The sequence below is a fragment of the Buteo buteo genome, chromosome 29 (genome assembly GCF_964188355.1).
Source record: "Buteo buteo chromosome 29, bButBut1.hap1.1, whole genome shotgun sequence".
Classification (NCBI taxonomy): Eukaryota; Metazoa; Chordata; class Aves; order Accipitriformes; family Accipitridae; genus Buteo; species Buteo buteo.
The window spans coordinates 1,368,402-1,393,473 of NC_134199.1; the positions used below are offsets into that span (position 1 = coordinate 1,368,402).

The window sequence follows — 25,072 nt, forward strand, 5'->3', positions numbered from 1 at the left end:
TTTGTGTTCTGCAAGTTTGACTACAGATTAACAGCTTATTAAGACTCAAATCTAGTGTAGCTGCTCTACAACAAGAACCCCAAACTTTGAAAATAACATTTTTCATCTTAACCATGGACAGTTATACCACCTCTGATTCAGCTATTTGCTATGTACTGTACAGATACAGACAGATACCAACAACCAAAATTTTGGCATGCATTTTTATAATGTGCTAAAAGAAAGCAAATATTTTCTTTTGCTGCCCTACAAATCAAGACCAATGCTAAACTCCCAGACCTGCAGCATTTTGTCTGCTGTTTATACTGTTGAGTAGTGTTGTAGCCAGGGAAAAGACTCATGTCTACTCTCTTTCATAACCTTGTTAAACTAATCTGTGCAGAACACACATGAACAGATAATAAGAACTGCTTCCTCAAGACTGCTAGCTATTAGTCCTCATCCCAGTAAAAGAAAATTAAACCCAAAACTCAAAGTAAATTATTTCCCATCCTTGAGGAATATTCAATCAAATCGGAGATGTTTGCTTCATACACCAAAGAATCTGACAGAAGAACAAAGCAACACAGCAAGACAGTAATACTGCAGAATAAAAGACAACTAGCAGACAGTTACTCTGTCCTCCCTGAGTACACATCCTGCAGTTTTCCCCAAGCCCAGACTTACAGCAGCATACCTTGACATCTCGGCTACATGGATTTGGAAACAAGACTGGACACCACAGTGCTGTCCCCCCTTCCCCCAAACACCTCCTGATCAGAGGCATGTTTTGTCATGTTTACAGCTTCAGCTACTTCCTATGCCACACATCACTGAGGAAAATTTATGCATCAGAGCCAATATTAAGGACTCCATTTAGCACTAGAACAAGCTGAACACAACTAGCTCATCTTGCGTCGGAGAGCAATCTGGACCACGCTGATGCATTCTAGAGTGATGATCCTTTTCGGTAGAGTACACAGAGTTCGATGGATTGCTTTAACGAGGTTAAATGCAGTTCGATCTCTTTTTGATTTGCCCTGGGCACTGTGTACAGCACAAGCTGGGCTCCAGGAATACAATTCTGGATAATGCTCTAATACTAGTTTACCAATAACAACAGGGGATTAGTTAGCTGCTCCCTGCTGTTTTCTATATTCTTTTGGGACAAAGTCTAAAAACCTCTCACTTACCTGAGTAACTGATGAAGACCTGATATAAGAGTACACTACAGGCCAAATGATTTTAGGCATCTGGATGATTTCTCTTGGGATGTCACTGCTGCATACAAAGCACAGTCACAAAAGGTTTGTCCTAGAATCCCATGCTTTCATTCTTAGGAAAGTACTATTGTCTTCTTAAATAGGGTCTTTCAATTATCTGTGATTAATCTATCATGTACTTTGTTACAGTCAAAAGTTCAGACACACAATGAGCTCTTCCCTGCTGGCCAGATAAAAGACAGTAGCTTATATTCAGGAGAATGTGCATGCCTTATATCTGCAAGCACTTCAGTAGAAAGCAGCACCTTCTCCTTCCCATCCCCTGTCCTGGGATGACACAAGCACTTCTAATGCTCAATCACTGTTGATACTGTGAGGTATACCATTAAGATACCCTAAGAGGTACAAAATAAACACACAAAACCCAAACAAGATAAAAGTCTGGAAAAAAACCAGAAGAGAATAGAAATGGTTCTACAAAGGGTGAAAAAGGCTAAAGAACAGAGCATTGTAAGAGGATACTGGATGGTAAATGTTATCAAAGACGTAGATCAGGAACTTATTGTCCTGCCCACACCATAAAACCACCAAGGAACAACTAGTAGAATTAAAGAGAGGAGAATTCTGATCTTTCCCCCCCCCCTCCAAACCAAAAGAAAACTGCATTTAAGCAGCAAAACTATTTTACACCATGTATTAAAAATGATCCATAAAAAAAAAAATCTGTCAAAGCAGTGCAGAAAAATCAATACAATTTTCCTACTATATTGACTGTGTTTTCCTTCTGGTTTCTTCCAAACTGTAAGAAGGAAAAAGATCTTCACATTGTACTGATTATTCTTCTTCCCCTGGTTTAAAAAACTGAACTAACTAGAAACAGGTCTCCCTTCAACAGCAAACTCTGTCTCTGAAAAATTTTACACTGAACATACAATCTTCAGTCCTCAATTTTTTTTTATTTCCCTAAACACCTCAGTTTATATCTTTCTCCATTTGGAAGTACAGTCCACTATGTACAACCAAAGATGCAGTGTAACTGTCTGTGAAAAACCACAACACGGTAGCAAATCCATATGCAATAAACCAATCCATTTTCCTGCTCTCTTGCATTGAATGCTCTCTGTCAGTTTGATGTCTATTACTTCTAGATCTCTCTCCACTACAAACATTTACTGGCAGAAAAGTATCTTTAAACATCTGTGCTTTGAGATGTTCTCCTCTTAGATATAATGTCTGCATTTGTTTATGTTGAACACAGATTTATTTCTTTTCCTCCTCTCTAAACATTCTCTACAGGAGTACCTGTAACCATATTTTATTTTTCATGTGTTTAGAGTTTCTTTAGGTCCAGAACAGCAGCTGACAGTATGAATGGAAACACACATAGATTTTTACAAGTAGAAGACAAAATCTTCGGTGTGACCTTTTCCGCTATCTGTGAGAGACATTTGCCAAGAAGCATTTCACAGACAATGGCAACATTTATGGTTTTATTAGTACAAAAAAACCCATTCAAAACATACCTCCTAAACCTGCTCCTCCCACTGTCCGACCAGTTTCAACAGTATGGGATTATACCTTTTCCATAGTTTTTGTGACCAAGTATCACAACAGTGCATCCAGGAGTTTTCTCTATGAAGCATTTGGTTTCTGCTTTGGGCCACTCTTTACATGACAGTTCACCTGTGCAACTGGTAAGCTACTTGAACAGTTAGCACCCCAAACTACAGTGGGTGCAGGTCCCCAAACTGATGCAGCTTGACTACAACATAACAAGCCTCCCAGCTAACAGGAACCCCCTGGCCTCAGACTGCCACGGTTAGTATTGCACTGAGAAAGAGAATGCAAGTTGCTTTATGAACACAGCTTTTTACAAAGGCCCATACACTTTCCTACGGACAACCTCAACATTCTCCAAGTCATGATCTATACCACACTGTAACTGCTTTTTTTTTTGTTTTTATCCTTCTGTTCCATAAAACAGTAGCCTTTTCCATGTTGGATTTAACAATATGTCAGCTAGGCTGGGGCGGGTAGAATCAGGAGCCTTGTCTGCAGGCCACAGGGAAGCCTTTGCTGTTCACATGATGTACAAGCAGAACTAGCTCATCACAGTCTCAGCCTGTATCTTGTTAATACAAATATACTTTCCAGTCAAATATACATACATATACACACAAAACATATATTGCATTGTACATATACAATATATAAACAAATATATATCCCATTTTTAAAAACTAATGCTCAAATTCAGTTTCTTCGCAATATTCACATTTATCGAAAAATATGTCCACATGGATGAACACTGTACATTCTCTCTTGCAAAAGGTTCAAAATACGAACAATGCCATTTAAAGTCTGTTAAGGAAACAGGCCAACGGCCCAATTCCCCACATAATCTTTAAAACAAAACAAAAAGACAACTTAGTCAAAACAGTATAAGTATCAGTGGATACTTATGCCAATTTAATTCTTCTGTTAAATTAAATGATAGGATATGTTTATATTCATTTAAGACCTACCAGTGCAATATATGAATATACAAAGCCTTAATCTGGCAGTGCTGGAGAGCTGAAGGGATACCTAAATTAGAAAATGGGCAGATGAACCAGTAACCCTGGTCTAGTTGAGCACACGAGTCCTTACTCTCTTAGTAAGCCTATGGAAATTACTGCGTGTGCTCCTTGCCTCTGTAGTAAGCAAATGGGGAGGTACACTTCATTCACACCAGCAGTTATCACTAGATCTTGTTTTTTCTAGGGTAAGTTTTGTGCTCCCATAATTTTAGCTGGCAGCTAAAAACAGGGTAGGAAAATCTTATCATCTCAGACTATTTCATCATTCTCTGCATTAAGTGCTAAGGCTGTAGAAGTTTTCTCTCAGAAAACAAAAGCCAATTTACAGTAAGAAGAGCATATAAAAATTACAAAGTTAACTGTCATTTTATACAGAATATTATTTTCTTCCAGCTCTGCAAAACCCTGCAGGTGTTCTCCCTTTCCCCCAAGATTGCTCAGAAGAAAAACTTCAATAATCTGGTATCCTTGATAATGCATTACCCATTTCCTGAAACAAAGGGTAGATTATCCTACATAAGAGAGAGAGTTTAGACACCAACATCAAGCCAGTTCCAAACACAGTTTACAATTAAAGGAGGACTTAATCTCAGGCAGAATGCCAACAGCTGCATTTCAGGGAACTTGAAAAATACATTGCTTCATTTTGATATGTATTTCTGTAGTCTTTCCAAAGTTATGCTCTATTAAAAGTCAAAGAGTAGCAACAAACACCTCCTCTGCAGCAGCAAAGGTACAGAAAGAGGATTTCATAATGAAAAACTAATCAACGTAGAATCCCAAACTCGTCCTGCATTGATTATGATTTTAAAAATCAAAGGGCATTTATAACAACAGACTGGCTGCTGAGTTTATAATCTTACTATTAGTATATATTGCTAATCTCTAGTCTTACTAGAGGGGAAGAACTTTGGGAAGACTAGCTCTGTTAGAAGGTTGTTAGGATAGTTAAGGGGCCAGAGTACAGGATATATAAGAGGCCTTGGTGTTGATGGTATTCTTTACCCATGTGCTTGTTCTGAGTAAACCTAAAGGGCCTCAGCATACATGACATGCCTACTCCTCTGTCAAGCGTCACTGCACTGGCCAATGGATTCCAAGTCTCTCAACTTGGAGGAGAGGGCTTACAGGTATATGGAAATGTAAAGCAGGAGCAGGAATCTTGTCTCCACATGGAACCAGATTATAAAGCAAACATTTTCTGTATATCGTGAAGATATTGAGAAAAAACCCCAAGCAAAGAACCCCAACACTCCTCCACCCTCCAGACTGAAGTGCTTGTATTAATCCTTACCTTAGAACTCATCCTTGTATAGACGATCTTGTAATTTACTCCCTTCTGCTGGGCCTGTTCGTGGGGGAAAAAAATTTAAAAATTAGACTTTTTTAAACAATGCATTGGGCACCATCCACATGCATCAGGCGTACCACTGACCTCCACCATACCTTTTTAAAGAAGAAAAAAAAAAGGTATCTGCCTGCACTTCTGCATGGCTTCCAACCTTCATACTTGCAACTGCTGCACAGAGAACAAGGTGACAAATATCCTCACAATAGAGAAGAGCAGCTAATTAACCACATTAAAGTGCTTACAGCATAAACAACTCCTTTCAGTCTCTAAAACCGCAAGCAGGATTACTACTTGTTGCATCTTTGTCATAAATACTTTTAGCTAATATTCTTATTGTAGCTGACTGCTGGTGTGCCCCCCACCCTCACTTCCTCTACAGGAAGTACAAAATTCTGCATTAAACAGGCAATCTCTGGAGAGCATCTCTCTTCCTAGGACTAATTGAGGTATTTGCTGCACAGGTAGGGGATTTTAGAATACCAGCTCTGCAGCTTACAGTATTTAGATCCCCAGTTCTGAAACAAAAATAACTATATTCTGAAGATATACAATGGAGTACGGGTTTAGATCAGCTGACTTGCTGAGGGTTGATACACCAGGCCCTTGTCCTATTAGGCAGAAAAGTTTGAACTAATCTGATGAACATTATTTTTCTTTTCAAATGAATGATAGTCAGCCTAGCAGATTTTGAAATAACCCAGTTCTAGTCTCCTGCAACAGTCATTACAACAACTTTGTGCACAAGTTATTTCCCCCTGAAAAACGTTAACAAAATAATCCAGCATTGGTGTAGCTACACCAAAGTTACACCTGTTTGCTAACATAATGTAGCTGCGTACACTCCAAGCACAATTAAGCATGCTCATTAATACAGACATTGGCAGTCTATGAGATTTCTTCTGAGTCTCTTTCCTGAGACAGCAACACATGCTCTTTTGCAACATGTCTGAAAGCTCAGGTAAGTGGCCTCTAACTTTAGAGGTTTAAGCAAGAGGAGAACAATTGAGATATGGTAAAGCCTAAGAGTGTGAACACCACAGATACAAGCACTTTCATATATTAATCTTAGAGAATTTAAAACAGTTGATTCTACAGCTGGACATCTCCAGCACATACTCCCACCAATACACATGGACTCCAAGCAAGTCAATCATTAATAGAGTGCAATTAGGTCTGTCTATTTTTATATCAGAAAGGTCGCGTGACTGTCTGGTCAAGTACAAAAGGAGTAAATGGCTAAAGACTAGCATTACTTAGCCAAACTCCACTGCACTCCCTCAACACACCCCATGCAAACGTGTCAAAATATTGCAATCAACCCCGACAATAAAGGCATCCCCAAATGAGCAGACATTTGAAAGAAATTTTATTTCTTTAGTTCTCAGTCACAATTCAAGGCTATGTATAGATGGAATATAAATAGCAATTTTTCTTGCAGACCATTAACACAGTTTATCTATTTTGAGTGTTAACAAACATCTATCTGCTTCTAAACGTGCATCCATACAGCCTAACACAAGCAGTTTTAATGACCTCTCCAACCTAGCAGGCAGGGCAGGGTGTATTCTAAAGAGCTAGAAGAATAGCAAGGACTAAATTCATGGTCTGTTGCCAATAATTTGCTTGTCACTAACTCTGTCTGGCTTCAGCACTGAAGCAAAGGCAATTACGATCTAAACAAATGCCAGGGTTGTATTACCAGATTGCAATAACCTTGGTGTTGGAGATGGCGAGAGACATGTGCAGTGTGGACTGGTTTGCTTTGCTTGCTTGCCTTAAATTTATGGACAGGGTAATTTTAGCTCAGGAATAGCTTTTTTTCAGTTTTCTTTACAGTCCAAATGACAGGGCTGATCAGGGAAAGGAGGGTCTTTCAAGGTTTCAAATTAACAGAATGAAGCAGCAAAGACAACCAAGGGGAGAAAACAAAGGTCACAATAAAAGGAGAGAGCTGGGAAGAGCAGAGGTGCTTAAATATGTGACAGGTCCACAGATAACCTGTTAGAAACATTTACTTGGCAGCATTTAATTAACAGCAAAAAAGAGGCAGAAAGCTGCTTTCCCTTGCATTCAAACTCTAGCTGCAGGAACACCTGCAAACTGTCAAATATTAATGACAGAAAAGACATTCAGGACAAAGATTCCCAATAGCTAATTACTGTGCAATACTATCCACAGCCATTTTTGCAAATTACAAAGGACATAAGTATCATATATTGCTTGGAAGCAACAAAGAACTAACATAAAACGTTGCTGGAGTCCTTGAATTCCAATTACTAGTGCTGTTCCTGCAAAGTAACTATCTTAGAGAGAAGTCTTTTGCAACATTGTCTAACTGCTAGCAATTGCACAAAGAAGGAAATTCTAACAACAGTGAATTCCCTTTTCTGGTAATACAGAGCCCTAGATGCGATTCACGTCATTTCTGTGCTCTGGGTATTCCTGGATGCTCTGACAATCCTACTGGGATTTTCTATAAGCCAGAAAAGCTTTCAGATGCTCCAGCTTCCTGTAGGAATTAGACATAAAAACCACAAGGTTTCAAGATAATACAGTTCAATATAGAACCACCCACTTCCCTCTTATCACAGCTACACAGCACCTGCAAGATATCATCCCTCCTGCTGCCCTTGGACATCACCTGGGGCTGGAGTCAACTAAGCATACTGCATCCACTTGGTTATTTGCTCTCCTGTTTATAGGCCCAGAAAGGCTGAGGAAAATTTTGGCAAGTCCTAGTGTGCACCCCAAATCCTGTGTCCAGTTGGGTAACATTCTGGCAGCCCCAATATCCCAACAGCAACTGTCCACTTAAGGATGTGCTGTATAAACATATATATGTTTCAGAGAGCAGTTCTTAGATAAAGGCCAACATGAAAATAAACTCATAAAAAACCACTACTTTTGTGATAGAAATTTTAAAATATGCAAGGAAAAAGCTGCAGAACACAAGCTTTGGGTTTAGAGTGCTCTTCATGTGAATATAAACTGCCCCTTTAATTGGGACCAGCTAGCAGAATAAGTGTAAACTGTGAGTATCTGGGTGAGCGTTACGATTAGTCAGAGGATCTGTCTGTGCCTCATCCCCAGGTCTTGACACATTTTGCAAGAAAAAGCAAGCCTAACAGCAGAGAGCATTAGCCTCCCCATTCACGCTCACAAACCACTTAAACGCCTTCGACAGCCTCCGCGCACTGGAACAAACTACAAAGCTAAACCCAAGGCCGGCTCGCAGCAGAGAAGAGGGGAGAGCGCCAGCTCCTTCGAACACCGACAGCTCCCGCAGGTGCCACCGCGGGCACCGGAGCCCACGGAAACAGCGTCCCGACCCTCCCCCGGCAGCTCCGTCCCAGCCACGCCAGCCCCGCACGGCCACGGACCAGCGATCCACGGCGCTGGAGCGAGTCCCGGCGCGGCGCCCGCGAAGGGGGCCCGACGAAGGCCGGGCTCGGGGCAGGCCCCCTCCCGGTCCCGCCCGGCCGCTCCGCCGGGAAAGCGCCGCCGAGGTCCCGCTGCCGAATTCCAGCCCCCCCCCACCCACGGCCGGCTCCCGGGGCCGGCAGAGGCGCGCCCGCCGCATTCCAGCCGCGCAGAGGCCGCCCTTACCGGGGCCGCCCTTAACCGCCGACCGCCGCGCCTGTCAGGCCGCCTCCGGCGGGACTGGGGCAGCGCATGCGCCCCGTCTCCCCGCCGCGCCCTTGGCGCATGCGCGCCGCCGGCGCTCGCTCCCCCGGGCGGTGCGGGCACGTGCGCGGCGTCTGCGGCGTTGAGGCCGAGTGGGCAGCGCCGCGGCGGGCGGGGGTGGTGAGGGGCGATGGGGGGCTTTGAAGGGTCGGGGGGCGGTGAGGGGTGACAGTGAGGGGCGATGGGGGGCTTTGAAGGGTCGGGGGGTGGTGAGGGGCGACAGTGAGGGGCGATGGGGGGCTTTGAAGGGTCGGGGGGCGGTGAGGGGCGACAGTGAGGGGCGATGGGGGGCTTTGAAGGGTCGGGGGGCGGTGAGGGGTGACAGTGAGGGGCGATGGGGGGCTTTGAAGGGTCGGGGGGCGGTGAGGGGCGACAGTGAGGGGCGATGGGGGGCTTTGAAGGGTCGGGGGGTGGTGAGGGGTGACAGTGAGGGGCTGCGAGGGGCGATGGGGGGCTTTGAACATCGGGGTGGTGAGGGGTGACAGTGAGGGGCAATGGGGGGCTTTGAATGTCGGGGGGTGGTGAGGGGTGACAGGGGTAATGGGGGCTTTGAAGGGTCGGGGCGGTGAGGCGTGACAGTGAGGGGCGAAGGGGGGCTTTGATGGGTCAGGGGGGAGAGGGGTGACAGTGAGGGGCTGTGAGGGGCGATGGGGGGCTTTGAAGAGTTGGGGTGTGGTGAGGGGTGACGGGCTGCGAGGGGTGATGGGGGGCTTTGAAGGGTCGGGGGGGCGGTGAGGGGTGACAGTGAGGGGCGATGGGGGGCTTTGAAGGATTGGGGGGCAGTGAGGGGTGACAGTGAGGGCTGTGAGGGGCAATGGGGGGCTTTGAAATGTTGGGGGGAGAGGGGTGACAGTGAGGGGCTGCAAGGGGTGATGGGGGCTTTGAAGGGTCGGAGCAGTGAGGGGTGATGGGGGGCTTTGAAGGGTTGGGGGCGTGAGGGGCAATGGGGGGCTTTGAAAGGTCGGGGCAGTGAGAGGTGACAGTGAGGGGCAATGGGGGGCTTCGAAGGGTCGGAGGGCGGTGAGGGGTGACAGTGAGGGGCTGCGAGGGGTGATGGGCGGCTTTGAAGGGTCGGAGGGCTGCGAGGGGTGATGGGGGCTTTGAAGGGTCGGGGGGCTGTGAGGGGTGATGGGGGCTTTGAAGGGTTGGGGGGTGAGGGGTGACAGTGAGGGGCTGTGAGGGGTGATGGGGGCCTTTGAAGGGTCGGGGGGCAGTGAGGGGTGACAGTGAGGGGCTGTGTGAGGTGATGGGGGCTTTGAACGTTGGGGTGGTGAGGGGTGACAGTGAGGGGCAATGGGGGGCTTTGAAGGGTCAGGGGGTGGTGAGGGGTGACAGTGAGGGGCTGCAAGGGGTGATGAGGGGCTTTGAACGTCGGGGCGGTGAGGGGTAACAGTGAGAGGCAATGGGGGGCTTTGAAGGGTTGGGGGGTGGTGAGGGGTGACAGTGAGGGGCTGCAAGGGGCAATGGGGGGCTTTGAAGGGTCGGGGGGGTGAGGGGTGACAGGGGTGATGGGGGCTTTGAAGGGTCTGGGGGCGGTGAGGGGTGACAATGAGAGGCTGCGAGGGGTGATGGGGGGCTTTGAAGGGTCTGGGGGCGGTGAGGGGTGACAATGAGGGGCTGCGAGGGGTGATGGGGGGCTTTGAAGGGTCGGGGCGGTGAGGGGTGACGGTGAGGGGTGACAGTGAGGGGCGAAGGGGGGCTTTGACGGGTCGGGGGGCAGTGAGGGGTGACAGTGAGGGGCTGCAAGGGGCGATGGGGGGCTTTGAAGGGTCTGGGGGCGGTTAGGGGTGACAGTGAGGGGCTACGAGGGGTAATGGGGGGCTTTGAAGAGTCAGGGGCGGTGAGGAGTCATGGGGGGCTGTGATGCCTCAGGGACAACGATGAGGGGCTGTGATGGAGGGTGACGCGTGGCGGTGAGGGGTGGTGCTGGACCTGCAGGCAGGCAAGGCTGCTGGGCACGGCAGCGTTGGGTAAGGAGGCCTCGGGCTTGTGGTTCTGCACTGGAGGCTGCACTGTTTACCAACATTGTAGAGGCTTCAGGTGAAAAGCTCGGTGTAAATACTAGATACAATTGGTGCTTTAATAAGATCTGAATAGTTTCGTGCTTAGTAACAGTGTGACTGTTTTGTTGCAAAGCCTGAAATGGCGGGGACAGAAACGGGTCGTTTTAAAGATGAAGGGCTTCCATAGTGTTTATTTGACTTGACTTGGCAGCAGTGTTCTGTTTATGACTGGATAAATAACTGCCACATTAAAGATTATTAACTAGGAATGCTTAAGTGACCAATAAAGTACTAATCTTTTATATGGCGTTGTAAATGTACACAGCTTGGTAATGCAGGCTCTTGCCAAACAGATAACAAATCCCTTACCCAGAAGATTTACAACCTAAAAGAAACCACAGAGGACCACAAGGAAAGTACAAGACTTGATAATGAAACATAAAATACAAGGAAGAGTTGTAGCCACTGCAGCTGGATTTTAAACGGGGTCTTAAGAGGGTTTTTCATATTTATCTTAAAGCTACTGGGCAGTGATCAGAAGCAAGGTCGACATAGCATCCATTGTGCCAGGGACAAATGGTTAGCAGGGTCTCGGACATTGCAGTGACAGGCAGTGCTGGGTACCCTGCCTCTGATCGTGGCTACTGCTTCAGAAGGCAGGGCAGTCCCACTGTTTCAAAGGATGGCTAAGCTCATAAGTGGTTGCAAGCAGTAAGCAGACCTGTTAATATGTGCTTCCTTCAGGGCTTCCTTGTGACTGGCTGATACTGCTGGGGAAAGCAATCAACTCATGTTGCGGAAGCAGAGCCATTTCCAGAAGCTGTGCTGAGAAATAATTTGTTTATCTAAATGTAAGCTGGAAATATAATGCATTATTTTACATTCACTTGTGTTTGGTTCTGTAGGGTCCTGGAGGGCACCTGGACACATGGAAAGGATTATGTTCCCTATGCTAAACAAACTTGAGCTAGCAAGGAAAGCAGGGTTAGAAGAGGATGAAAGTAGATGGAGAGGTGTGGGAACAGAGATAAGTGTGGGCAGTATTTGATAAGATTTTGTAGGAGTGTGAAAAGCTTCCATCTGTCTTCAGTATTTATAGCATCCTTTCACTGTAGGATGTGGGTCCTATGTAGTCTGTATATTTGGGCTCATGGTGCCCCTTTGAGGTAAAGCAGTGCTGGTATTCCCTTGTTTCTCCAGGGAAACTGTGGCAGAGAGAAGGTATTCACATGGTGAGAACAAAGCTGGGGGTTGACAGGCTTTAGAAAAGCAAGACCAGGCACAGGGAGATGGATTGGACTTCAGGAATTTCTTTGCTGAAATGTGAACCGTGATTTGAACTGAACATATCCTTTAGCCAAAGAGTTGTCCTCAGTGTTCAGAAAGCAGAAGTAATTGAAGGCTCTCTCCAAACTTCTGTGCTGATGCTGAGTGGTGCACTATCAAGAGATATTTTAGGAGTATAGTGGTGACACTTTTGTCACCAAAGTCTCTGCATTGCCCAATGGTTTTACCATTCCAGTAACCCAGGTGCCATAGGGGATAGTGTACAAGGAGGCAGAGCCCTGCACAGAGATAAGATCAATGAGGGGAGATCTTTCAGAATGGGGGCCTGTGTGATGGCAGGATAAAAGGAGACAGCACCCTGTGGACTAGTAGAGGTTGAAAAAATGGCAGATGATGTGGACAGAGTGGATGCTGTGTGCTGTCTTAAAACTTTGGGGACTGCATGGCTATATGAATAATCTTCCTTAGCCTGTACTCAGGCTGTTGGACTGTCTGTGACTATGTGAGAGAGTGTAAAAACCATGCTTGACTAGCTGGTTGATGGCTGATGGAAAACATGTCTGAATGCATCTACTTTTCTTCCTGGAGAAAGGTGTTCATTGCTGGCAGCTTTACAGAAGCCAAGGAATGCTAAAGCTCTAAGTACTAAACCCTGCAGTGGCTCAAATAAAGAGCAAGACCTGGTGACCCCCTGGGCACTGAGGGCAATAAGCCTGCAAGGGCTTTCTAGGGATAAATGTAGGATATTCGTTTATAGGGCTGCCAATCAACAACTTCCCTGAGTTTTGGAGAACTTTCACGTGGCGTGAAATAAGTAGTTCCACAAGTGCAGTGTTTGGTGAAGCCTGCTTTCCTATGGGTTTGTGTCTTGAGGGCAGCTTCTCTCTTTATTCTCTGAAGACTAATAGCAGGCGAACTCATACTGAACCATTTCTTTGTGTGTGGGTGCTATTCTACCTGACCGTTCATCTTCCTGAAGCATATTGGAACAGAAATTTCTCCAGTGCACGCAGTTGCATATCTCTCATTTTCTTATGAAACCAGGCTAGAGTTATGGTCTAGGGACTGGATGTAATGGAGTCTTTTTGGCAGGGGCAGTGGAGGGACTGGAAGCTGGAATGGGAAAGGACATGGAAGCAAGAAAAAAGAAAGTGAGGAATGGCTGGGTGGGCGGAATGGGCCACCACACAAGAAAGCTGTCCATATGGGTGTCCAACAGTCTTGGAGAGGAGGCTAGGACTCGTAGGGTGGGCAGGAGAGCATCTGGAGCATCTGCAGAGAATGCCAGGATATGCAGAAGAGACTTAGGCCAAAACCTGAGCTGGACTAGTAAAACTGTGGCTTTGCTGGTCCCACCGCAATGCTGTTTGTGCACGGCTGCTTGCATGGAAAGCTGGCAAAGTGTGACCTCCTGTGGGTAAAACTAGGAATTACCATGGAATAATTAAGCAAATCCTTTTCATATCACGTGCCAGCATCTTAATGGAAGATTTGCCCAGTGGTGTGGATCACCTTCTCCTTCACCTGCAGCAGCCAGACCTGGTTCCCCCTCTCTAGATGAGCTGCTGATGTTCTTCCTGGCAATGAGGGTGAGGCTAAAGCCAAAGGTGCCAAAATTGGGAGAGTGCTGGTGGATGTTTTAATGACACTAAAAGGGACACTGTTGCGAAGGCCGCCACGTGTTTCTCTGTGGCTCCAAGAAGTGCTCTGCAGACACCACGTTTTCTGTTTGGTTGGGTGGGTTGCAGCCAGCTTTTCCTGTTTCTTTGTCCCTTCCCTCTCCCCAGCTATGGTACCTCCTGCGTTCTAGGGGCAGGTGGTCATCTTGTTGTACCATGAACTCCCTCGGAAGGGTTAGCTTTTGGTACTGGGTGATCTTCTTGGTGTGGACAGGAGATTTGTTAGGAGTGAATTAGCAGCCTCCCTTTTGGATGACTTTAATCCCCCTCCTCCATGATGGGACCAGGACATAGCTGTCTGGTAATGTGTAATATGCTCTCAGCATATTGCATCAGGTATTCCAATGTGTGAAAATTGCCTGTTAGCATCCGGCTTTGGCTGAAGGTACTGCTGTGGCATTGGGTACCTGATAGGGTCAGGTCCACAGAGATCCCTCTGGCTGTTGCTCCTTCAGGGCACTCTTACCAGCTCCTGACTATCTGGAGGAAAAGACTTCACTGCAGAGGGATCTTGCATGTGACAGTTTGCCTCCACCCATGGAATGCCTGCCTGACGACCTGTGGGGTCTTAGGGAATGGCTTATTTCCCAGGGCTTTTCCTGAGAGGGTGATTTTGAAGGAGTTTGGTTTATTCCCAAGTGCAGGTGTATCGTCTAAGCTCCAGGGACTGTTGGTGTGTCACATGCTACAGACATGGATAGATAACTAAATGTTGCTTGATTTATGCCCTGTGCTGTCTTTGATGTTGTCTTGGTCCTTTCCTTCGCCCTGTATGCCTCTGCACCAGCCCAAACGCAGGACTGCCTTTTCTCAGGGGTCTTACGAGCTTTCACCAGGCAAAGCAGGATCTGTTTTTGTGGGCAGTGACCTCCCTCATAGTGTTGTGCCTCTGGCTGGGCAGCTGGCTCTGGGTCTTGGGTGCATTTACCATATAGTGTGATGGAGCGGGAGCAACGAGGGGTCTGCGGAGTTCACAGCAGAGGTGGCTGGACAAGCAAGTGCAAAACCAGGTTGCGATCCCATGGCTTTGCTTTCTGGAGACCTGAGAATAGGCTGAACCCACCCGGGTGAAGGATGAGAAGAGGGTGTGGTGCCCAGAGGGCCTCTGACTGGAGTGGGTTCCTCGCTGTCCCAGCCAAATGGCCAGGGCAGATCCCTAGCTCAGCCTGTCAAGTGGGATTTGCACCAAAATCCATGGCACTGGGTGCTCTCAGACCTGCCTGTGTTCTCCCCTAGGGCAAAGCAGAACCTGCAATTAGCGTTTCCAAAAGGTGTGAGATGGGGCCAGAGCAAAAGCAGGCTTGGTGGGTGCTCTGCCCCAGGCCTGGTCCTTGCAGCCCTCGCACCTGCGCCAGAGCGTGAATTGCTACTCTGTGCCGGTGCCCCTCACCCCCTCTGCACACTCTGTTTTCATTAGTGCATGCTCTTGGGTTAAGGACCGTTCTCACTTCCAGCTGAACAAACACTTTCCATCGCGTGTAAAATCCAGCCTGGTGCTAATAGGCATCTCCCCCCGCCTTCCTCCCTCCCCTCTGCCACCTTTTGTGCAGTTGGCAGGACAAAAAAGTGGCGCTATTACCTGACTTATTATCGGCACGGGACTGTAATTTATGGCGTATGCTTGGTAAAGTGCCATGCTGAAAACATTTATGGTCCACTTAGAGTCCTGCGGGGTGGTGGGGAGGGTGATGGCTGGGGAGGGGAAGCCAGTCGTTCTACCCTTGCAAAATACTGCACAGCCCAAAAGCTGCTTCTGCCTTCTGACAGCAACACTGTGGGCGGGCAGGCTCAGCGCCCCCACCCCATGGATGTCAGACCAGGTTGAGACACCAGTGCCCGGTACAGACGTAATGCCTTGTTGTTCATAGGAAACACACAGTTTTGTCTCCCTTTGGGTGTTTATCAAATTCCCCATCTTTACTGCTTCTGGTTCTGTACAGTCTCACCCCTTGGGCCAGGATCTCAGACCCTGCCTTCCTCATGGTTCCTCATACATGTAGCACCTCCTTCTTCCTCCCCAGGCTCCAAGGCCCTGTCCTCTTGTGGAAGAACAAATGCCAGCCTGCAGAAGCTGCCCCATGTGCAGCAAATCAAGCACAGGAGCCATGAATAACTCCTCCTAAAGGAATGCATTACAGCAGTTCAGCTGCTCTCTAGCAATCAGGTTCATGCTCTGAAGCAAACGACCTGATCACTTAGTTTGCCACATCTGGATTTGACCTGGAAATGTGTTGTGGTGAGAAGGGGACAAATGAATCGTCATTGCTGTAGGTGGGCTAGATTTGAATAGCAGTCTGGGGGGCAAGGGAAAGTCATTCCTGGCAGCAGTGACTTTTCCAGTGATTGAAGAGAGACTTGTGAGAAATGGGACTTTATACCCCATGTTGTGATGCATGGTATGGAAATTCGGCACAGAGAAGTGTTTTTGACACTGGGCTATTTGCTGATTACTGAAAAGTTAATGTTCGCTGTTGAGCTTCTCTCAGGAAAACATCATCATTCATCTTTTAAGGGTATTTGGAGCTTGGCTGTCTGCCCTGTCCAGTTGTCCTTATTCAAAGGATGGGGAAGCAGAACATTGTGCAAACCATTTCGCTAGTTCAGGAGCATGCTTTCCCTGAAGCTGCTTAGTTAGAGAGAGCATTTGTTTGGCCTTCAGTGAGCCAGGCTCTCTGTACACCAAATGGCAGTTTGTCCTCTTTCTTCGGATTCAGTCTTTGCCAGCTGCTGGGTGAAAAGCAGGTCTTACGAGCCTGCTTCAACAGTGCTGTACATGCATCTGTGTGCTGGTGCTAAAGGAGGTGTTCTGTCTGTGGTTGCGTTGGTGTGTAAGTCCCAGGTGCTGTCTGCTAGTTGCCTTCTGAAGGTTTGCAAGATAAAACCTCAGGAGTCGGATGACACAAGGAGTCGTGCGATGCCCACAATGCCAAGCTGATGCCACTTCCAAACAGAGTCATCACCCCTAGTTGCTGTTATTTTTGGACATCCTGTCCAAAGGGTCCCAAGGCTGAGGTTTTGGTCTGGGAGAATGCCTTGAGCTGGAGTTGCTACACTCATGCTGTGGTTGGGCAGAGCGTGTGTTTTGGATGGCATTCATTTCCCCAAACAGTAGCTGTCTAGAAGTTTGCCATCTGGTGTGATTTTGTCCTTTAAGCTCCATCTGTGCTATGCAGTGGGGAGAGACCGAAGCCTGCCATGAGTGAATCAGCTCATTTGTCTTAAGCACTATTGGATGGAGCAGGTTGTTCTGGAGCTGCTTCTGTTTCTTCTCACTGCAGTTTAGATATTCAGGTGCCGAACTGGATGCTAAAAACAGAGGAGGTGACAGCCACCCCTGGAACGTTTTGTGTGAGCAAGGAATGGTGGGAAGCTCATGTCGTCTGTGGGGTCTGAGCCACCTTTTGGCCTTGTTCTGTTGACTCGGTTCCAGACACCCCATGCCCAGGTCAAAATCTGCACCCAGATCCTAGAGAGAGCCCCCTTTCTCAGACAGTGTGAAGTGGATGGGTGGCATTGCTAGGGCTGGATCCCACTGATAACAGAGGAGAACCACAATCTTGAAATGCTTCAGTGTGTCCTGCAGGGTGAAAGCAGTTTGGCTGATAATAAAACCTCTGCTGAGTGTGAGATTATTCAATGGGAAAAGGGGGGAAAATGGCAAAAAATACCTGTCTTAAGAGGGTTCACTGTATGTGCACCTGATAAAAATCATAACATGGGATCAGCTTTCTTCTCTGCTTGCTCGGCTTTTGGCATGCATAACCAAGCTCTGGCAGGCAGGGCAAATTTCCTTCTCCCCGGGGTCATTAAAAAAAGACCATTTCCCCATTTAAAGAGTGGGAGGGAGGTGGGGATGGAAAGGGGAGCTGAGCCAGGCAGCAGGCTAGCCCTGCCCACGCTGCTGTGCGAGCTAGCAGAGCCTTGGCTCTCCCACCCCCACCTCTCTCTGTGGCGTTAGGCACGTGGGATTGAGGGGGGCTGGATGGGTATGAAAGCAAATACACATCTGGAAGTTCCTCCAGTTAATTGGGCAATTATTCATACCACTCTTGCTGGAAGCAGCCTGCTACTGCTGAGCCAAAACCAACAACAACAGACCGTGGGCGTACTCCATCCCCGCTCAGAGCGGGGAAGCATGTGTGGCGAGGTGGGGCTGCGGGAGGGCAGGTTAAGCAGTGAGGGCACGGACCCGCTCCTGGGTTGCTCCACTTGACTGTGGAGGTGGGTGGGGAAGCCCTGGAGGCCCTGGATGCGGTGAGATGCTGGGGAAGCGCTTGCTTCACGGTGCATGTGGGCCCCAGGTGGGGAGGGGGAAACTGCTGCTCTGGAGCACGATGAGAACCCAAGTCAACCTGTGTTGGGTTTTATTAGGAGCTTGGCAGGCTGTGGTGTCGGTGAAGGTAGTCCAGGCCCAGCTGTGCTCTGTAACACTTTACTCCTCGTAAATAGTGGATTCGCTGCCATTTCTGCCCAGCTCCCACCTGAGCAAGGCTCTGGCAGCCCATGTTCACCTTTTCCATCCCTCCTCCTTCCCCTTCTCACATCCCCGGTTCCTCCTCAGTCCAACAGCAGTGTCACTGCGTGTCCCCATCCCCTGCCTATCTCTGGTACCAATGCTGTGCAGGTGAAGCACCGAGGGAGTGCAATGCTGGCTGGCCTTGGCTTTGACAGTTCATTCCCCATGATTTGCCTGCAAGATGGGAGCCGGGTGTGAGCGCTTTAGTCATAGCGGCTTTCCCTGTGGCAGAGTTAATGGGCCTCAGCAGATCCTCAGGGAGATGATGTGCAGGGCTACCCTGGACACCATCAGCTTTGAAGCATTGTCTCTCCTCCTTCTCATCTCTAAATCTGGTGGGATATAGGGTTGCTCCTGAGGCTGAATTCTCTGTGATTGCATATCTCTGGGACAGACCACATCTTGAAAGTGTTCCATTGGAACCATGGCTGACTGCTGTTTGAGTGCTTTGCCATTCCCTCCTTGCTGCTGAAGCTCGCAGGAAGCCTACCCCCTTCCAGCAGAATATCTGTTATTGATAAAAACGATCCCCTTCTCTCAAATTGTGCCTGCCACAAGGAGGTGGGGTTGCCACATTTAGCCCATCTGCTTCCCCCTTTGCCTGAGAACGTGTCTCTGGCAGTGGGAGATATTGTGGCAGCCTCAGAAGTGCACGCAGTGCTGGGCTCCACCAGCATAATTGGAGCCAGTTTCAGCCAAGCCCAGCTGGGATGTGGAAGGAGAAGCGTTCCTGTTGTTCCCTCTTCCCTTGTCTTTTTCCCTCTTCCATGAGATGGGTCTTCTCTGAAGAACTTTAGTGCCATTAACTCAAGATCTTCCTTACGATAACGTAAATCAGACAGACAGTTTGGCTCCAGAATGAACGTGCAAACGTAAGCAAGGCTGTGCTGGGTCACACCATGGAGCTGTCTAGTGCAGGATCCTCTCCCCAGCATCGCTGGAGTGAGTGCTCTAGGAAAGGGCTTGAAACAATGCATGCATGGCGTGTGTTTTCCTGCCTCTTCTCTGGCAGTCCATGGATGTGATGAAAGGTTTATCTAGTGGGTGATCAGCTAATATTTTGCATCTTTGTTTGTCCATTTTTGAAGTGTTTTAGAAGCAGCGATGGTGCTAACTCAGAAAGGCTTGGGGATGTAAAGTTCTCTGTGTGAGATTTAGTAGTGGTCTCAAAAGTACTGTGAGGACATCTCACCATCAAAAAACACTGGAGCGAGAGGAGCACAATTCCCGGTTTTACAGGAGGGAGCAAAGAATTTAAAAGGCTTATCTGAAATCTCACTGGGAATCCTTAACAGAGTGTGGTGTTGAAACCAGATTCTCAGACTCCTGTGACTGTCCAGCCTTCCCCTTTGATAATCACTCACACAGAGATCTAAGTTAGGATGGGAACTGATCGTTGAGGAACTAATGCAGAAATATAACTAACTGAAGTGAAAGCCTTCCTTACTGTCAAGGTGGATGACTGTGCTGTAGAAGGAGGATATCGCCCAGGTGAAGACGCCAACTAGCAAAACTTGCTTTGTCTGTGTTTAAGAAATGGCAACGTTGCTGAGTGTCCAGCTGAGGAAATACAATGCTAAAGGTGCTCAGAAAATCAAGTTATGATGTGGTGAACAACAAACGAGAGCGGTACAGTGTCAGTGAACAAGGAGCAAGATTGGGACAGGATCCGCTAGTCAGCCAGAAGGGACAGGCTAGAGCTGCCAGCCATGTCGAAGGGATGGGAAAGGTAGGAGGGTGTACAGAGCTGGGCATTGAAATGAAACAGCCGAGATACAAGCACCAAGGGACAGCTCTCGCTCTCACTGAAGGGAATGGACTGACTCCCATTGACGTCAATGAGGGCTGAACTGGGACCCTTGCGAGAAATATATTGAACACAGACAAATCCAGCAAAGTCAAAACAGATGATGCAGGCCGCTTAATACAGTCACAGGGAGCTTGTTGCGAAACCTCCTAACGAGGCAGTTCTGTCAAGCAGCCATCTCCAAGCCCAGTAGGCTCCAGCCTAGGAGAGGAACATGGGAGGCTGTGGTCCTGGAGAAGGCATGTCCAAGATGGAAGGCATGGGATGGGTCCTCATTGTGCTTGAACATAACCCCACCGGCAACCTGGTTTGTGTGACTTCCTTAGCTACCTTACCATAGCCCAGGTGCTGTTTCTTGAGGCTTCCGTGTCCCACTGTTGAAGCTTCTATGAAGTTGGAGGCGCGGACAGACTAGACAAGTTATCATAGAGGAATATGCTGCTGTACATCAGCTGACGGTGGGGGGCATCTGTGTGCACACCCTTAATCCATGGCACATGCAAGTCAATTTGAGTTAGCCAATGTGACAGAACCGCACTAAGCTGGCTGAAATGACCTTATTTGCACGGACTAAGCGAATGCACATGGACTGTAATGCTGACACGCAGTAACTGGTTACCGCGTGATAGCCTGTTCCTGTGTTTGCGTTCAGTCTGTGACTCATCGCCCCAAACTCTTCCCTTGCTGTGCTTCTCAGTCCCTTGTTCCAGGTTCCCAGTACCCGGTTTCCTCTGCGTCAGGGATGTCTGTGATCCTACCCCAGCCCCTTGTCTCACCAGAGAGTAGTTTTGGCAGCTCTCCTGCCCTGCTCCGCGGAGTCACAATGATCTTCTCTGGGGACAGGCACTCCTAGTTCTCTTCAGAGCCAACGTTACTCGGGCAACCAGCTCCCTGTGGGGAACCAGGTTATGGTTCAGAGCATATCACCTCACTCCACAAATGCCTGTCCCTTTCCAGCCTAGCAGGCCTCCTTTGGCACCATGACCTGCCTCTCCTCCATCTTTGCTTGTTCTATCCACTTGGAGAAAGCAGTGAGTCAAGGCAAGGTGCTACCCTTAGAAAGCAAGAAGATGCAGAGTACCTTAGTGAGGTCAGTGGGAAGATCTGGACAATATCCTCTGTCTGGCACAGTGGGAGTTTGGAACAGGTGAAGGCATTGAGGGGATAGGCAAGATGAAGTTACCAGTATGGATTATGAGACTGAAAACAGAAGGAGCTGAGTTTCTGGATGCTCCTGAGGATGTGGGCCTCTGAAAGTGACCTGACTTGGCCATGACCAAGCCCTGGTTCAGGCTGAACAGCAGAGACTTCAGTGAAGCCACCCTTACTCTACACCATGTTGAAGCTGAAACCAGTTCTGAAAGTCCCATCTCCCGTAAACCTGAAGTTGCATGTCCTAGCTGTGGTATGAGAGACAGGACAGATCTAAATCAACTGATTTGCAGCCAGAAAATTCAAAGGAATGGGCAGAGAGCACTGGGATGGAGACAGGCAGGGGGCATTGTTGCTCTTAAAATGGTTCTGTACTGTATGTGCAGCTTAGATGTTTTGGGAAGGGTGAAATTTCACCCTTGATTCCCCCTGGATAGACTGGGCTGCAACTTTGCCTTCTTTTTCATCCTGGATCTACTGAAACAGCAGCATCTTGGTCAGGGACCAGCTTCCTTGATGTAAGAGTCGTGCTTCAGGGAGAAGCCCAAGAGGGGACTCCTGAACAGGTGGCAGAAGCAGGGACAGGCTACCTGCAGCGGACATCGAGGCATTGCCTGAGCTGTCATGAATGGAGTGAGGAAAACCAAAGCTCAGCAGTGCTGGAGCCAGCAGAGGTGAAAGACACCAAGAAGGGCCTCTTTCAAGTGTGCCAGCAGCAAAATGAAGGCTAAGGAAGGTGTGGGCTCGCTGCTGGGGCAGAGGACCTAGAAACAAAGGACATGGAAAAGGCAGAGATACTCAATGCTTTTTTGACGCTGGGACCAATAATGTTCAGTGTCTTTATTAATGGCTTACAGTGCACTCTCAGTGAGCTTGTGGATGATACCAGATTGGGGGCAAACACTTGATACACTGGAGGGCACAGCTGCTATTCAAAGGGACCTTCACAAGCTGTCATCTGTTTTATGCTGTGATGTGCATTTCAGGGCTGATGGCCTGGCTTTTGTCTGCTGCCTGGGCTGCTCTTTTGCTTCTTGGTTCCATTTCAGGCAGCCCTCTTTCTCTGAAGATGTTGGAAACAAGCTTCCTTTCTCAAAGTAAGCAGCTGAAGGGATTGTGTTAGACTAGGCACATCTCAGTGAGTGAAATTTGCACTGTGAGGCACAGTTTTGTGCTTGTGGGTTTACCCAAAGTAACAGCATTGTCAGGAGCCACATGTAAGCTACTGTTTCAGCCTGATGTAGTTTTGCTGATGACTTGCCTATGGGCTATGAGATGGGGAGGGGGCTGGATCTGAGAAGAGGGAACCCTGCCCCAGGTTAGCTCTTCAGCCACGGCCTGGCACAGAACTGCATCCCTCTCCATGCAAACTGGCACATGGGGACTGTGTTCTGGGGAAGGAGTAACCAGAGAGGTCCATACTGTGTGGCAAGGTAAAGTTGTTTCTGGAAGCACACAGGAAAGCAGCAGCAAGGAAGGTGGGAGCACATAATCGGCACCACCACCTCCTTGGCTGTACATAGCTGCACAGCAGTGTAAGCAGTACTGTGTCTTCCAGGCAGTATCCGGGACAGCCTCCCCCATCCGCGCTCCTACTTTTCCTTATTTATGGGCATATCATAGAGTGAAGTGTTATTATTTATAAGGCTGATTTTTCTCTCTCCCTCGTCTCCTTATAGCAAACACTGTTCCTCTCCACGTCCCACGACCATTCACCTCCTTCAGATATCTGTATGGGGATGTTTATTGATGTGACAGCATGCAGCAGTCAGCGCTGCCAAAGTCAATGCATCCCGTGTCCGTTTAGGGCAGGCTGGGGCTGTCAGCTTTGTGTCTCCTGAGAGATACCAAGGCTGTTTGTTGACTTTGCCCTTGGCCAGTGTTAGACAAACAGTGAACTTGTATTATTTTTTGTGCTTCTTCCTATGAACAGCTCAAGCGCTCTAGCGGGCACATCAGTCACTGACATCAATTGTTTCCCCTGGATTTTGTCCTGAGTGTTTGGTGAAGTCTAGAGAAAAGACACCATTATCTTTAAAACTTGCCTGGAAAGTTGAGAAAATCGTGGCCCTTCCTGCTGTTCTGGGGCCTGGGCATGGTTGATGCCCCTGGCATTTTTGGGTGCTGGTCTCCCAAGGTGGGGGGCTGCTTCTTTCCATCAGGTACTGGCATTCTTGTTCATTTTGTTTCTCAGCGTTAACCTCTCTGTTTTACGGTGGTGGCAGCCTCAGTGCAAAACCAGAGGCAGCAAGTCTGAGCAGCCAGCTTGAGGAAACCTCCTCTCCCAGGGCTCTGTCTTCTCTGGTGGATCCTCTGGTGCCCTGGAAGGTGTGAGTTCCACCTAAAGCTTCTGCATGAGGAGGGCGTTTGGGGAAGCTCTGTGTCCTGTTTTCTGGTGTCTGATAGAAGTTGAGCTCTCACGACAGCTTTCTGTGTGAGTTCCTCCCATGCAACTGGTAGAAGAGAGGGACCTCATGTCACAAATCGAGCCAGACCATTAGCTTCTTGACCCCTCTGCCAGATTTGGGTGAAACTTGTCAATGGGTTCCCAAGCTGTTGGGGATGGACGAACAAATACAAATGGCGTGATTGCTTAAGTTTTGTTTCTATTGGAAACCAGGCTGAAACAGCCAGCTCCACCATTCCTATGGGATAGCTTGTGACCAAAAGCATTGCAGAGGTAATGAGAACAATGCTTCCTGGTTCCTGGACAGGATCTTTTGTTGGTGTAAACTAGTTCTGTGCCATTGGAACCAGCTGACAGATGCTGATCTGCAGCAGCTGGCCTGAAACTTAAGATCCTGCTGTGCCAGGGTGTCAAAGAACTTTGCTAAGGCATGCGCAGGTAGCCAGAGGAGGAAACTGGGTTAAGAAATGCTTGATTTTGATCTTGGGCTTCTGTCAACAGAGAGCAAGCCCCACTGAACACAGTGGGGACACAGAAGTGAGACCAGTCATTTTCCCAGGTGCTGGAGTCTTTCAAAGTGAGTCACAGCAGAGCAGGGTGGCCTGAGGTATGCTGGCCCCTGGTGGGGTGGGCTTGCTCGAGACAGGTCCTTCCCACTGGACTCCAGCCGGCAGGAGGATGAAGATGCTGGGAGAGGTGACCCAAGTAGTTTTTGGTCTGCTTGGCTTTCCTGGCTACCTGGGATTTTTGTTTGTGGCAGTAAAGTAGAAGTTGGAGGCCAGCCTACCCCTGCAGCACAGTGCTATGCTTTGGTTCTTCACCATATGTCAATAAATTATGCCTAATCTGCAGGATTAGAGCATGTCACAGTTCCCTTCCAGGTTTTGTGTCCAGCTTTCCTTCCCACAAAACTCAGTGAGGGAGAGGGCAGGTCAAACAGTCTGTAGCTGCTGTGAGTGATGGTTAGCACAAGCAACATATTCTGAACCACAAAAACGGTGAGCAGAGTAGCTGCTCTGGTGTGATTCAAGGCTCTTTAAGAAGAACAGAGAAGATAAGGAAAACCAGGCAAAGTGTCCTTGGGAAGATAAACAGAACAAAACAAAGCAAGTTACAGTTGAGTTAGGAAGACCTACAACTGCGAACAGCAGCAAAGATGTTTCTAGACAAAGAACTGCTAAAATTTTAAAAGAGAGGCAGAATAAAGAAGCCACAAGCAACTGTGCAGGCTGTGACCTCCACTGAGCCTCGAGGAGAGAGTTCGCAGAGCTCCCCAGCACATCGTCTCCACGTTCCTGATGCTCTGCAAATGTCTGCCCAGCACCTTGAGGTCTTGCTAAAGGCAGCGTGTATTGCTGCTTAGGGCTGTATGTGAGTCCAGGACAGCGTGCTGAATGTTCAGCTC

General features: G+C 48.1%; 1 protein-coding gene across 5 annotated transcripts in view; it reads right to left on the reverse strand.

Moving 5' to 3' along the window:
* The window catches only part of TBC1D24 (TBC1 domain family member 24), a 28,465-nt gene extending 19,661 nt beyond the window's left edge, over positions 1-8,804 (reverse strand). For 2 of the 5 annotated variants that reach the window (XM_075059254.1, XM_075059250.1), the window contains exons 1-2: positions 8,739-8,804; positions 5,076-5,129 (exon numbers count right to left, since the gene is read on the reverse strand). The gene's annotated coding sequence lies outside the window, so the exon portion shown is untranslated. Of the gene's footprint in view, positions 1-5,075; positions 5,130-5,227; positions 5,317-8,738 lie in introns of those variants that run through there. The other 3 variants (XM_075059251.1, XM_075059253.1, XM_075059252.1) reach the window with 3 other exon arrangements.
* Between the last annotated feature and the right edge of the window lie 16,268 nt (positions 8,805-25,072).